This window comes from Prionailurus bengalensis, chromosome D1, assembly GCF_016509475.1.
Source record: "Prionailurus bengalensis isolate Pbe53 chromosome D1, Fcat_Pben_1.1_paternal_pri, whole genome shotgun sequence".
Classification (NCBI taxonomy): Eukaryota; Metazoa; Chordata; class Mammalia; order Carnivora; family Felidae; genus Prionailurus; species Prionailurus bengalensis.
Window position 1 is genome coordinate 68461141 of NC_057346.1, and position 12181 is coordinate 68473321.

Sequence of the window (12181 nt, forward strand, 5' to 3'; positions counted from 1 at the left end):
GAACTGTGTTCAACTCCCTCAGCCTTCTCTCCAAGCATGTACTGCCTGTCTCTCTATAACATGCTTATGTTACTTCTTCCTTTTTTTTCTTCAGTTTGAAGCATGGTCTATTGACTTTCGCTAATAGAAGATAAAGGTATAACTCTCACAAACATACTCCACCTCCTCTCCCGCCCATCTCCAGATGCGCATTTATGCAAATAACTTTATTCCACAGCCAGACTTAATAATTTAGGTGGGTATAGAGTTCCAAGTTGGAAAAGCATTTTCCCTCAAAATGTTAAAGGTATTGCTCTATTTTCTTCTAGTTTCCAACACTGCTTTTGAGGAATCTTAGGCCACTGAGATTCTTACTCTTTTTTTCTGTATGATAGCTTACAAGAGCCTCACTTTGTCCACAGTGTTCTGAAAATTCACTTTCATATGCCTTGATGTGGGTTTATTTTCATTCATGATGAGAAGCACTCAGTGGGCCCTTTCTGTCCTGATAAGTACTTCAGGAAAATTACAGAAAATTGTCTTGAGTTATTTCTTTGATGATTTTCTCCCTTACTGTCTGTCTCTGCTTTCTATCTGGAACACCTATTATTTGGATATTGGGCCTCTAGAACTGATGCTCTAGTAGACTTGCATTTTCTCTTACTTTCCATATCTTTTTAATTTTCTCTCTACTTTCTAAAAGACAACCTCAATTTTACCTGCCAAAAAATTCACCAAGTGTTTCATTTTTGCTAACACCTTGTTAATTCCTAAGGGCTCTGATTGTGACCTTTCTTTCTTAGAAAGGATCTTCTTCCTGAATGCAATTTCTACTCTTATCTCTCTGAGGATATCTAACAATTTTTAAAACTTCTTTTCCTTGGATTTTCTGTTTCCATTAGCTTGGTTTTTTTCTCATTTGTTTTATGTCTCTGTCTTCCATATTGTTTCTCTGCCAATCATCTTGGATGTCTGGTGATCTTTGACCATCTCTTATTTTAGGAGGTGGCAATAAAAGGCTCACTGGAGACTCTGTGTAGGGGGTTTTGTGACTATGGCCTCACAGTAATTTGGCTGGGCCATTTTTAGTAAAAACACCGATTACTGATCTTTAGAATTTTTCAAAGGCTGATCCGGTTCCCCAAAGAAGAATCTTATCACCTCACTAGAGTATAAAAATATGGCTGTCACTGTTCTAGGAACCAAGAGGAAGACAATGGCTGGAGAAGTCTCCACATTCAGTGTGACACAGGCTTTCAATTAACACTGTTGTTTTTAGTACGGTAGCTCACTCTGTGTCAGATGTCCATCAGCACACAAAATCTGTTTTACTCTGCTAAAAGAATAAATTTCCAGTCTCCTGTCAAAAATTTTTTTGGGGGGGTGCAGCATTGATTTACCTGAACCCATAGAGTAAAAGAGGAGACTGAAGAGCCTATTTCTTAAATTAACTTTCAACCAATCCTCCTGCTTCCAGCTCTGATCATATCCACACTTTTAGCAGTAGCTACTAGTAATGCAGAGATGAAGGAAGTAGAGATTACAGAGATATTTCTAGAGTAGTGTCAGTTGGGAAGGGGGTAGAAACGAAATCATAATGGAACTGATGGGTGAGAGGAGAACAAAGGTGTGTTTGGGGACCTTATGTTCCAAGGAAAAGTTCAGTGTTTATTGCCTAGTGAGAGATTTGGATAACAAGAACATTGTAATCCAGGAGAGCAGATTTGGGAGTTTAAATATTGTACATGGATTAGGACCAAATGACGAGGAGTTTCCAATAAGAGGTGACAGAGAGGAATCTCTTCATGTACGACTACCCCCTGACCTTCTCCTCTCCTTTGCTCTCAGGTCACATATGGACAGAACCCCCTGAGGATAATTAATAATGGCCAGAATGGTTAAAAAGCAAAAACACAGAATTCACAAAGTGCAAACTCAGCTGTTGTGCAGGGCAGAATTCTGATCTTTCCCCCAGCAGACTCTAAGCCGGTTCCCATTCCTTAACACTTCCAGATTGTACACCCGGACCCCCATCCCTGTTTATGACCTGTAAGTATCAAGTAGATAACCACTTCTAGGACCGTCCCCAAATGTGTCCTCTATCTTCTATAACTGCCTAAACATCCTTTAATGAAAGCCCTTCCTGTCTTATTTAGCGATCAACAGTACAAATGCCAAGTTTCCCTCCAAGGGTGAACATATTGGGATCACCAAAACTTGAAAACAGCACAGGCTTTACAGTCAGACTGGTAAGGTTTAAAACCTGGTTCCGCATTTGCCTCCAGCTATGTGTTTGTGGCAAATTACTTACCTTCTCTGAGCCTCAGTCTCTATACTTATAAAACATAAATGAACACCATTCACTTCATAGGATTTTTCTGAGAATTACATACATAATTGTAAAGTACCTAATACAGTATCTGGCATGTAATGGATAGTCAGTAGTAGTCAAAGTAGAAATAACCAACAGTAGTAGTAATAGTAAGTAATAATGCTGTTGCGTGCATGCACACTATGTGGGCAAAAGAACTCTGTGTCCCACACAGAAGCTACACTTATCCCCTGGTGTTAACTATGGGTGTGACATATATTAATTGCAATTTCTCTAAAAATATTCTTTGGTTTTAAATAAGTGTATTAATTGAATTTTAGCTCACAGAATTAATTAAGGTAAATTACTGATATATTGTCTAGATCCTGAAGCATCAGAGAATTTTTAAGTTGATACTAGTGACACCTACTGGTATAAGTATGACATGGCAGCCTAGCTGTCTTAGACACTGTGAGAGGGGACAACTTCCAGGAACAATGTACCAAAACTGTAAGTCAATGGGAGTGGTAGTTTACAGACCTTCAACATGTCAGAATATATTATCAGCAAGAGTAAAGAAAACACTAAGGGAAGCAAGGCAGGTAATCAAGAAAATATCTACAGGGTCCAGAAAACACTCCACAAATGCTTTGGAATGCCATACAGTAGCAACACATGTGAAATATTTCCCTTAAAAAACATTTTTACCTCAACATATTGGAGATGATTCTCAATTTTTTCAATGGAAATCAATAAAAAAATAGGATCAACTACCAAGATTCACTTTGCAGTCATCTGATAGCACACATCTTATTCCGCAAGGGATATGTACATTTGGTCAAGGGTAGCTTTGCTACATGTAAAGTTAACTTCATACCAATTTGAGATCACAGTCCTGAGAGCATACATTGTCCTATATTGCTACATGAGGAGTTGCTGTTGCTTTGTTTTAAGGTTTTCATTTGAAAAATTTATAACCTTAGAAAACTTGAAAGAGTGGAAAAATGAACATTTATAAAGTCTCCTCCTAGATTCATCAATTGTTAATATCTTACCACATTTTGGCTTGCTCTCTCTCTTTCTCTCTCTTTCTCTCTCTTTCTCCAGCTCTCATTCTCATCACTCCACCTCTAAATGCATCATCAGTTATCACTTAAGTATCAGGCATTCTTATATATTAATATTATAGTAATACACCATTATCATACCCAAGAAATTTAACATTGATAGAACAAACCATTATCTAATATGCATTCTATATTCAAATTTTCCCAATTATCCCAATAATGTCCTCTATAGCTCTTTTTTCATTTTCCCAATTCATGATCCAATCAGAGATCTAGCATTTCCTTTCATTGTCCTATCTTTTTGGTCTCCTTTAGTCTAGAACAGTCCTTCTGTACATACACACCCTTTTTTTCTTTCAAAACGTTGACAGTCTTAGAGTCTATGCAATTTTATTTGAAGGATATCCTACAATGTGAATGTGTCTGATTAATTTCTCTTTATTATATTCAGGTCAAAGATTTTTGGCAAGAATACTACATAAGTGATGCTATGTCCTTTCCACTGTACTCCATCAAAAGCCACATTTGTCCCATTATCGGTAATGCTGAGTGTGATCACTTGATTAAAGTGATGTCTGCCATATTCACTGTAAAATTACTTTGTTCCTTTGTAATTAATAAGTAATGTGCAGGGTGTTACTTTGAGGCTGTGTGAATATCTGCTTCTCCAAATCGTTGTTGTTTTTTAATCACTGCAATTATTGTGATCCCTGCCTAACAGAATTGAGCAGTAATGGGAGGACAGAGGCATGGTCTTCATTCACTTCACTATCTCTGTAAATCCCATTTGGCACTGGTTAATGATAATGAAGCCTTTGGCACTTTTTTCCTATAGATGCACTTACAGGATAGAACCCCATTTAAAAAATGCATTACACCAAAGCACAGTGAAAGCAATTACCAATACTCAATTACTCTGGCATCACTTCATCACTGTAGATACTCTTAAATGCAATGCAATGGTGGTTTTGAATATCCTGAAGGTGAAAATGAGTCTACAACAGCAGAGGCTCCGAAACCTGCAGAGGCTCCCAAGAACTACTCAAACCAATCCAAACTCCTTATTCTGACACTTGAGGTCCTATAAGATCTGGCCACACCTTTTATCCTATCTCCCATAACTCTCTCTCATGTCCCCACCAAATTGAGCTTCCCTCTTCTTCTTATATATACCCCCATGTTTCTCCTTTGCTTATTCTGATTCCTTTGTCTTGAGAGAATTTACAAACCTTACTTAGCTTCAAGGCAAAAAGTGAATTCTTGCTCTTCCATAAGCATTTGTTGAAAAAATAACTTTCCCTTTGTCTGAGTTCTCCTAGTCTGTGACAATTTGGGCACTTGGTACATATTATTGTTCTGTATGTCTTATCTCCCCATAAGGCTGAAATCAGGCATGTGATTTCTGAATAATACTCTGAGCATGTGTTCAGAACACCAATAAAGTTTGGATACCAAATTAGTTTTGAAAGTATTTGATATCAAAACAAAATTTTTTAAGCATTTAAGTTGTTATCATGTGAAAAATTAGAACTGGCTGGTATTCCTTATAAATATTTATAATATAATATATTTTTATTTTGAATTACTTATGGCGGAGGGGGGAAGGGAACACTGGTATTCTTAGCACCCCGTATATCTTAATCTAGTCCTGACTGAAAACTCTAAGAAAAGAATTCATGTTGTTTCTTTCCTAGCCTCAGGCCCAGCACAATGTGTTAGGCATGTTAACTGCTCAATAAGTCATTACTGCATGACTGAGAGAAAACTGGGAGTTAGACCAATTGTTTTTGATCCTTTGAAGATGGAATGACTTTACCCAATTCTGTTATCCCCTTACCTTAGGAACATCTCATGAGAAGAGGCCTAGGCCCTCAGTGGCTAACCATGCCAGAGAGCAAAGATTTGCCATTGACCTTTGGCCAGAGGCTTGCATATTTGAATTCAAGACTTTCATTGGCCTGTGGTCAGCATAAGGGCTGCCCCATCCTCTGTAACAAATGGAATATCCTGTTCTTGATAACAATTAAGGGCCAACCTCATTTTTTTGCCTATGCTTGGGGCCACCCCAGTACCACTCAGTAGGTATATTCATTTAAGACATAGCCCAGGGGCATATGTCTTCTGGGAAGCCTCCTGAGGGCAGAACCTACTAGTAGATCCTTTGGATTCTTGGTTATAGCACCTGAACCCTCCAGATGTCTCACTGTGGCCCTGTCAATACCAACCAGTGCCCATCCTATGCTAGCCACGGCATGGGATACTCAACACAAGGGCAGACCCAGCTCCTGCTTCAAAGGAACATTACCATCAAGTCACAGAGACAATACTGTTGTGTCTAAAGTGCCCAAGAATAAACAAGGCAATGTGGGATGAGGGGCTTTAAAAATTCCCATGCTGGAAAAATCAAGTTTAAGTGCAGCTAGCCTTTTGCCCCCCACTAAAGCACACAAAGCACTTTAACATCTATTGTCTGAGCATGCTCTCCCAGAGGCCCTGTGAGATGGGTAGGTAAGAAGCGTTAAATATGAAACAGAGTAGTAAAAGCTGTCTACTCTGTGTCTCATCTATGAAGAAGTCTCCCCATATTTCTACCTCTACTCAGGTCACTCTACAAAACTTCTTGGAGTACAACTAATCACCAGGCACTAGGGACACAGAAAGTCCCTTCAAGCACGAACTATGTGCATTTAGTGATGCATTTTCTGGGTCTGACTCTGGGCTCAGTACAAGAGGAAATACAGAGATAAAAGTGCTTGCCCATGAAGAATTCTCTGGCTACTGTCCACTTTTCATGCCACCTGGTAGGACCTGTTGGCCCAACTGTCTTTTCATCTGGGCTGTGATATTTTTCAGAAAAGGGGTATCTCTGTAGCCTCAGAGGAAATCTCAGGGCTGAGCACTTTGCAACATCATTTTATTTTATTTTTTTAATTTTTCAATGTTTATTTTTGAAAGAGAGAGAGAGAGAGAGCACGAGCAGGGGAGGGGAAGAGAGAGAGGGAGACACAAAATCTGAAGCAGGCTCAAGGCTCTGAGCTGTCTGCAAGGAGCCCAACACGGGGCTCAAACCCACGAACCAATGAGATCATGACCTGAGCTGAAGTCAGACGCTTAACCGACTGAGCCACCCAGGCACCCCATGACGTCATTTTAAAGACATGGTGATGTGATGGTGAACAGTCACAGAAAAACTGTCCACAGCTTTCAAACACCCTCCCATAGCTCTATCAGTAAGGATGGTGCCCAAGAAGCCCTACTCAGTGTAGTTCCTATAGAGAGAGCCAGCACTCTTTCTTTTTGGGTGGGTGTGCTGCTGGCATCGCCTTCCACTTGACCCCTGCCGAAGACACAGGGTTTGAATGCAGAGGAAAGACAGGCTGTAGCAGAGGGCCTTCTGTCATGGGAATTCTGAAAACAGGCTGCCCTCCTTTGGTCTGAAGTATCCAAAGACCACATTCAGGGTCCATATCCCAAAATCCTAGCTATGGAATCTGCTGAAGACTGGAGGGACCAATTGTCCAGTTTGACACAGGGAGGGCTCTTGGAGCTACCATTGCCACCAGGCCCTCGTCTCAAACCTTACAAACTGCACAAGCTTCCATCCTGAGGTTGCTCTGTCTGCCACAGACACCACTGATATACAGCTGAGCTAGTCCCCTGTACTGTGCAGAGCAGAACCCCACACATGTGATCCCCAGAGAAGGTCCTCCTATTCCTGGGGAGACTCTGTTCGGCCTCTGGTTATGTTAATGCAAAAGTTCTTCTCTTCTGGGTTATACGCTCCTTGGAAAAGTCTGAGGAAAGGGTTGGGCCATGTCTCCAGAAAATGCATGCATCCACACACACACACACACACACACACACACACACACACCTACATATGAATATACATATGCATACATGCACATACATATACACATGTTTGCATATATATACACAGAGAATTATTCCCATAATTTTTGCATGTCACAGATTCCCTAAAGTCCATCCATGAAATCCAGGTTAAGAATCCTTGTTTTTAAATCTTCTCAGGAACCTAGCAACCCTGGGTTCTTAGCAACCTTCCTCATTAAAGTCACCAAGGAAGAAGTGAATTTTTCTATCCGAAACCCTCTGCTCCCGTGGGGTCAGGGCTGGGCCCCATCTCCCGAGCAGGAAGAAAGTGTTAATCCAGCCCGAGGTCCAAGTGTGGAGAACTGACTGTCTCGTGGCTGGGCACTCTTGACCCCCATCTCACAGCTGTCAGATTCTGCCTGACCCAGATCTGCCAGCAGGACAGATTTTTCTTTGTGGGAGTAGCTCATGGTACTTTGTCATTCACAGGCATTCTCTCTGGGTTTCACTTAGAGATGGAGGGAAGCATCCCTGTGTTGTGGAAATTCATCATTCCAAGTAGGAACAGGAATCTGGGACAAGAAATGTGGAGCAGGGGTCAGTGGCTGTCTGTGTAAACACACACACAGACACATGTGAGTTCCTTCTGAACCTAGTGCAGTGACAGCAAATTAGCCATTTCTTTAGGACAGCTCAGCCCAGCTCAGACCTTATCCACATAATTTAAGTGACAGATTCTTCATCCCAATTGGCAGTTTGTGCAGGGACTGTGTCTGGAAGGTGCTGTAGAGGGTTGGGCATCCCCTGAAGTCAGGACTCATTATGGGCCTTAAGCCAGTGGTATTTTCCATGCATGGCTACTCTCTCAACCCATCTATAAAGCAGCAGAACACAAGGGTGCTAGCTAGAAAAAGGATACATCTAGAAAAAGTCCCAGAATGAAGGAAACTCCTCTCATCAATCAGGTGACCCCTGTGTGTAGATGTGTGTATGTGTGTGTATATGCATGTGCGAGTGTGTGTTTATACATACCAGGTATGAAAACAGGAAAGGCAAACCCAGTAATCATGGATGGGACTTCATGTAGATTTCCCAGCAGACAGACCCCGGACAGTAGGCACCCCTCCCCTCTGGACCACAGAGATACACTAGAGAAGAAAAAGGTAGCTTGATGGGGGAGGAGAGCATGCTCTTTGGAATCACAGATAACTGGACCCAGGTTCAAGTTCAGACTGAAGAGCTCACTCCCTCGGTGATCTTAGAAAAGGTACTTCATGTCTCTGATCCTCAGTTTCCTCTTCTGTAATATGGGAATCAGAACCTCTGTCATAGGATCGGGAGCAATAAATATGAGGATTGAAGAAAAGAAGCCAGCACCGTGCTTGGCAGGTAGATGGTCGTTGATGCCAACTAATTGTGTTGTCTCTTGTTCCATTCTAGTAACTCCCGTAGGAATCATCCAAGCCAAAAGTACGACTCTAGCTTTTTTTTTTCAATTTTTTTAATGTTTATTTATTTTTGAGAGAGAGAGACACACTCAGTGGGAGTGGGGGAGGGGCAGAGAGGGAGACACAGAATCCAAAGCAGGCTCTAGGCTCTGAGATGTCAGCACAGAGCCCCATGCAGGGCTCACACTCACAAACCATGAGATCATGATCTGAGCCAAAGTCAGACAATTAACCAACTGAGCCACCCAGGTGCCCCCCAACTCTGGCTTTTAAAATCCTCCATTTGCCAAAACATCTACCTCTTTCAAAGACATGGGTGGTGCCCCCCCATCTCAGGAGAGGCCAGTGACTGGCACATCTCAGAGACGCCTGGGTGCTGAAACGAACATTGCGCCTCCACAATGCAAAGCTGCCTCCTACACCTGCATCACCAGCCAAGCCTGGTCTCCCCTGCCAAGCCTCAAGCTCCTGCTTCTCAAACAATCTAATCTGTTTTATTCAAGACAAGGAACAAGAGGGTTTTACCGAATGGGAAGTCAGTTTATTTCCTGGGACGTTTACATAGGTCACAGTAAAACAGTTTATGTCTCCAATGACATTTCTTCTGGGACTGCTCATAGGGAACATAATTTATTTTTTGAAGAGCTTTAAAGGTTGTTGTTCTTTTGTTGTAAGTGAGACTGATAATGTGTTTCTAGGCAGTTGCAGGTCCCATTTGACTGATTCTGATGGGATGTCTTGAAAGAAAGCACCAGGCTTGAATGGGTCACGGATGGAAAACAGAGCCAACAGCCAGTGGGCAGCTCAGAGCCTGAGCGAGCACTAGATCCACGGTGGGTGGAGGGGAGCCACTGAGAGTGAAGGCAGCCCTCTCCCTGTGGGATCCTTGTGATCACAGAGACGGGGATTAGAACAGGAAAGGGAGTTTTCTGAAACATCCTCCCTTAAAGAGAATCTTGGACCCCAGCCCACCCAGTAATTCCCACATTACAGATGATGAAACTGAGGCTCAGAGACATGAAGTCACTCATCTAAGTTTATGCAGGGAGTCAGTGTTGGAGTCTGGGTTTGAACCAAGGTTAGGTTTCTAGAACTCCAGGGCTCACACCTGTAGCTGTTTGTCCCAGGCTGACCCTTCAGGGAAATTGCCTCTGGCTTGCAGAGCCTCAGTCCTTTACACAGCAGCATCCTAAAACCATCCCTGAACACTTCCCTGAACACTGTTTTTGCGGTGACAAGGGTGGCAGGCTTCTCCAGTGGCCCAAGGGTCACCAATGCTGGCATTTATGAGCGTGGGCAAGGAGAAGAAAATTCATACAGAGAATCTATTTTCAACATGTGAAGGTTCACATTTTCCATGGCTTGTCACTAATCTGGTAGTGGTCCCAAGCCGCTGGTGCTATGTCCCTCTCCTACTCTTGCCCTGTAAATGGAAAATTCAAGGAAGCTGTCAGAAGTTCACTCTGATCTGTCTTCCAGTTGCTCCCATCCTGGCTGCCAGCAGGAGGACTGGAGGACAAAGGAGAGATGGACAGACCATGACAGCTAGGATTGACTGAGTGGCCGCAGAGGCAAGAGCAAACGGACCAAGGCAGGCTGCAGCTAGAGTCCAAGAGGACCCCAAGAGTGAGAGCAACCCAAAGGTCATACCAGGAGACAAAGGAGGCCTGGTGGTTCATGGGATGGCTGAGAGACAGAAATAGCAAAGAGGGGTCGAACCTAGAAAAGAATATTAAGAAGACCAGTTACCATTTATTGAGGACCTCTTTTGTACCAAACACATTGTCTAATGAGAGGCATTATAGAGTAGGAAGTGTTGTATCTAGATCTCAATCCTGGGTTTAAGTTCCTAATCTGCCACTTGCTATCAAGGGCACTTAGGGGTTTGGGCAGGTCACTTTACCATTCTGTGGCTCAGATATCCCATTTGTAAGCTAAAAGTAGTAATAATTCCCCTCCTAGGACATCACAAGGATAAAGTGAGGTCGTCCTTGCAAAATGCTTGGTACAGGGCACAGAACATGATGAGCATTCATTAAACATAAGTTATTATGAATTTGCACAACATCCCAATAAGTCAGAATTAATACACCCATTTTTCAGACAAACAAACTGGGATTCAAAGGAGTTGGGATACACTCAAGGTCATACACATGTATGTAGCAGAAGCAGATTTGGAACCCCAGTCTTTGTCTGCCTCCAAGTCACCTGCTTTTTCCATAGGCAACCTATCTCTCAGACTCAGTGAATAAAACCAACACAGTCCCTGTCCTCACAGAGTTGATGTTCTAGCAAGTGGACAAACACATAAACAAATAGAAAACGTCTCAGATGGTGGTAAGTACGACTTAGACAAATGAAGTCAGGGGCCAATGGGGTACATTAGATACGATCAAGATGGTCAGGGAAGGCCTCTTCGACAAGATGAAACCTGAGCAAATACCTGAAGGGAGGGAGGGAGGCACGTGGCTATGGGGAAGGAAGAGCATTCCAGATAGGAGGAACAGCAGGCACAGAGACCCTGGAGAATCCGAGTGACAGGAGAACAGTCGAAGGCCCAATGACTGGGGCACAGGAATGAGGGCAGGAATGGGAGCACAGATGGCTCCCTCAGGTGGGGGAGGAGGACCATCAGGGGGGAAGTGCCCCAACAGAGCCAGAAGGCTGAAGTTCCTTTCCAAGTCCAAATCCCCAACCAAGTGTGTTGGTACCAGTACAGAGACACAGAAGGGCTGTGGCTTCTGGGAGGAACGGGAACAGCAGACAGGAGCTTAGGGACTCAGGAACTAGGGCCACAGTCACCAAGAAGGTAAAGACAAGGCAAGGTCTCCAAAGAACTGGGCTGGCCAGGGAATCGGTCCAGGTAGATGGGGCTGGGGACAAGTCTGAGGGATGGTGGTAGAATGGACCCTGGCCATAGCCTCCTTCTAGCCCCCACTGAGCCCCAGGAGGGCCACAGAGCTGCTAAGTGGACCCAGCTGCAAGGGAAGAAAGAGTAGGAACAGGTTGAAAATCAAATGTCTTATACTCTGAAAAATCAATCAGAATTGCCCCCCAAGTGGCCACATCCCTAGACTGGCAGCATGAAGGAGGTTGGGCTTAAATTCTTGGCTCTGCACTAAGTGGCATTAGAAAAGTCAACTGACCCCTCCTAGTCTCAATTTTCTATCAGTAATGAGACCACCCTGCAGGGGTGCTATGGGGGCTAGACATGACTGAATGCCCACAAAGGAGGCCCTCAGAAAACATTAGCTGGCCCAGCTACCTTTGTAGTATTTGAACGTGCTAAAGCCAAAACAGACATCAAGGCCATGGCCGATGCTGGCTGACTGAGCTCCAGCATATCCAGACAAGGTTAGCTCTGTAAAACAAGCTGCCTGGAGGTCACTGTGGTACAGGGCAACCAGATAGCCCAAGTAAGACCCAAGATTTAGCCTCCATCTACCCAAGACAACTGGGATTCTCCCAGATACATTAGCACTGATGTATCTTTCCACTGCTGTGTGAGAACACTTTTTCCTACCCTGGAAGAAATAAAGAAG

The 12181-nt window shown here is 43.3% G+C and overlaps 1 protein-coding gene across 2 annotated transcripts in view; it reads right to left on the minus strand.

The window, feature by feature from the left end:
• Positions 1-12181, minus strand: part of GALNT18 (polypeptide N-acetylgalactosaminyltransferase 18) — a 354502-nt gene that overhangs the window by 237813 nt on the left and 104508 nt on the right. The window lies entirely within an intron of this gene.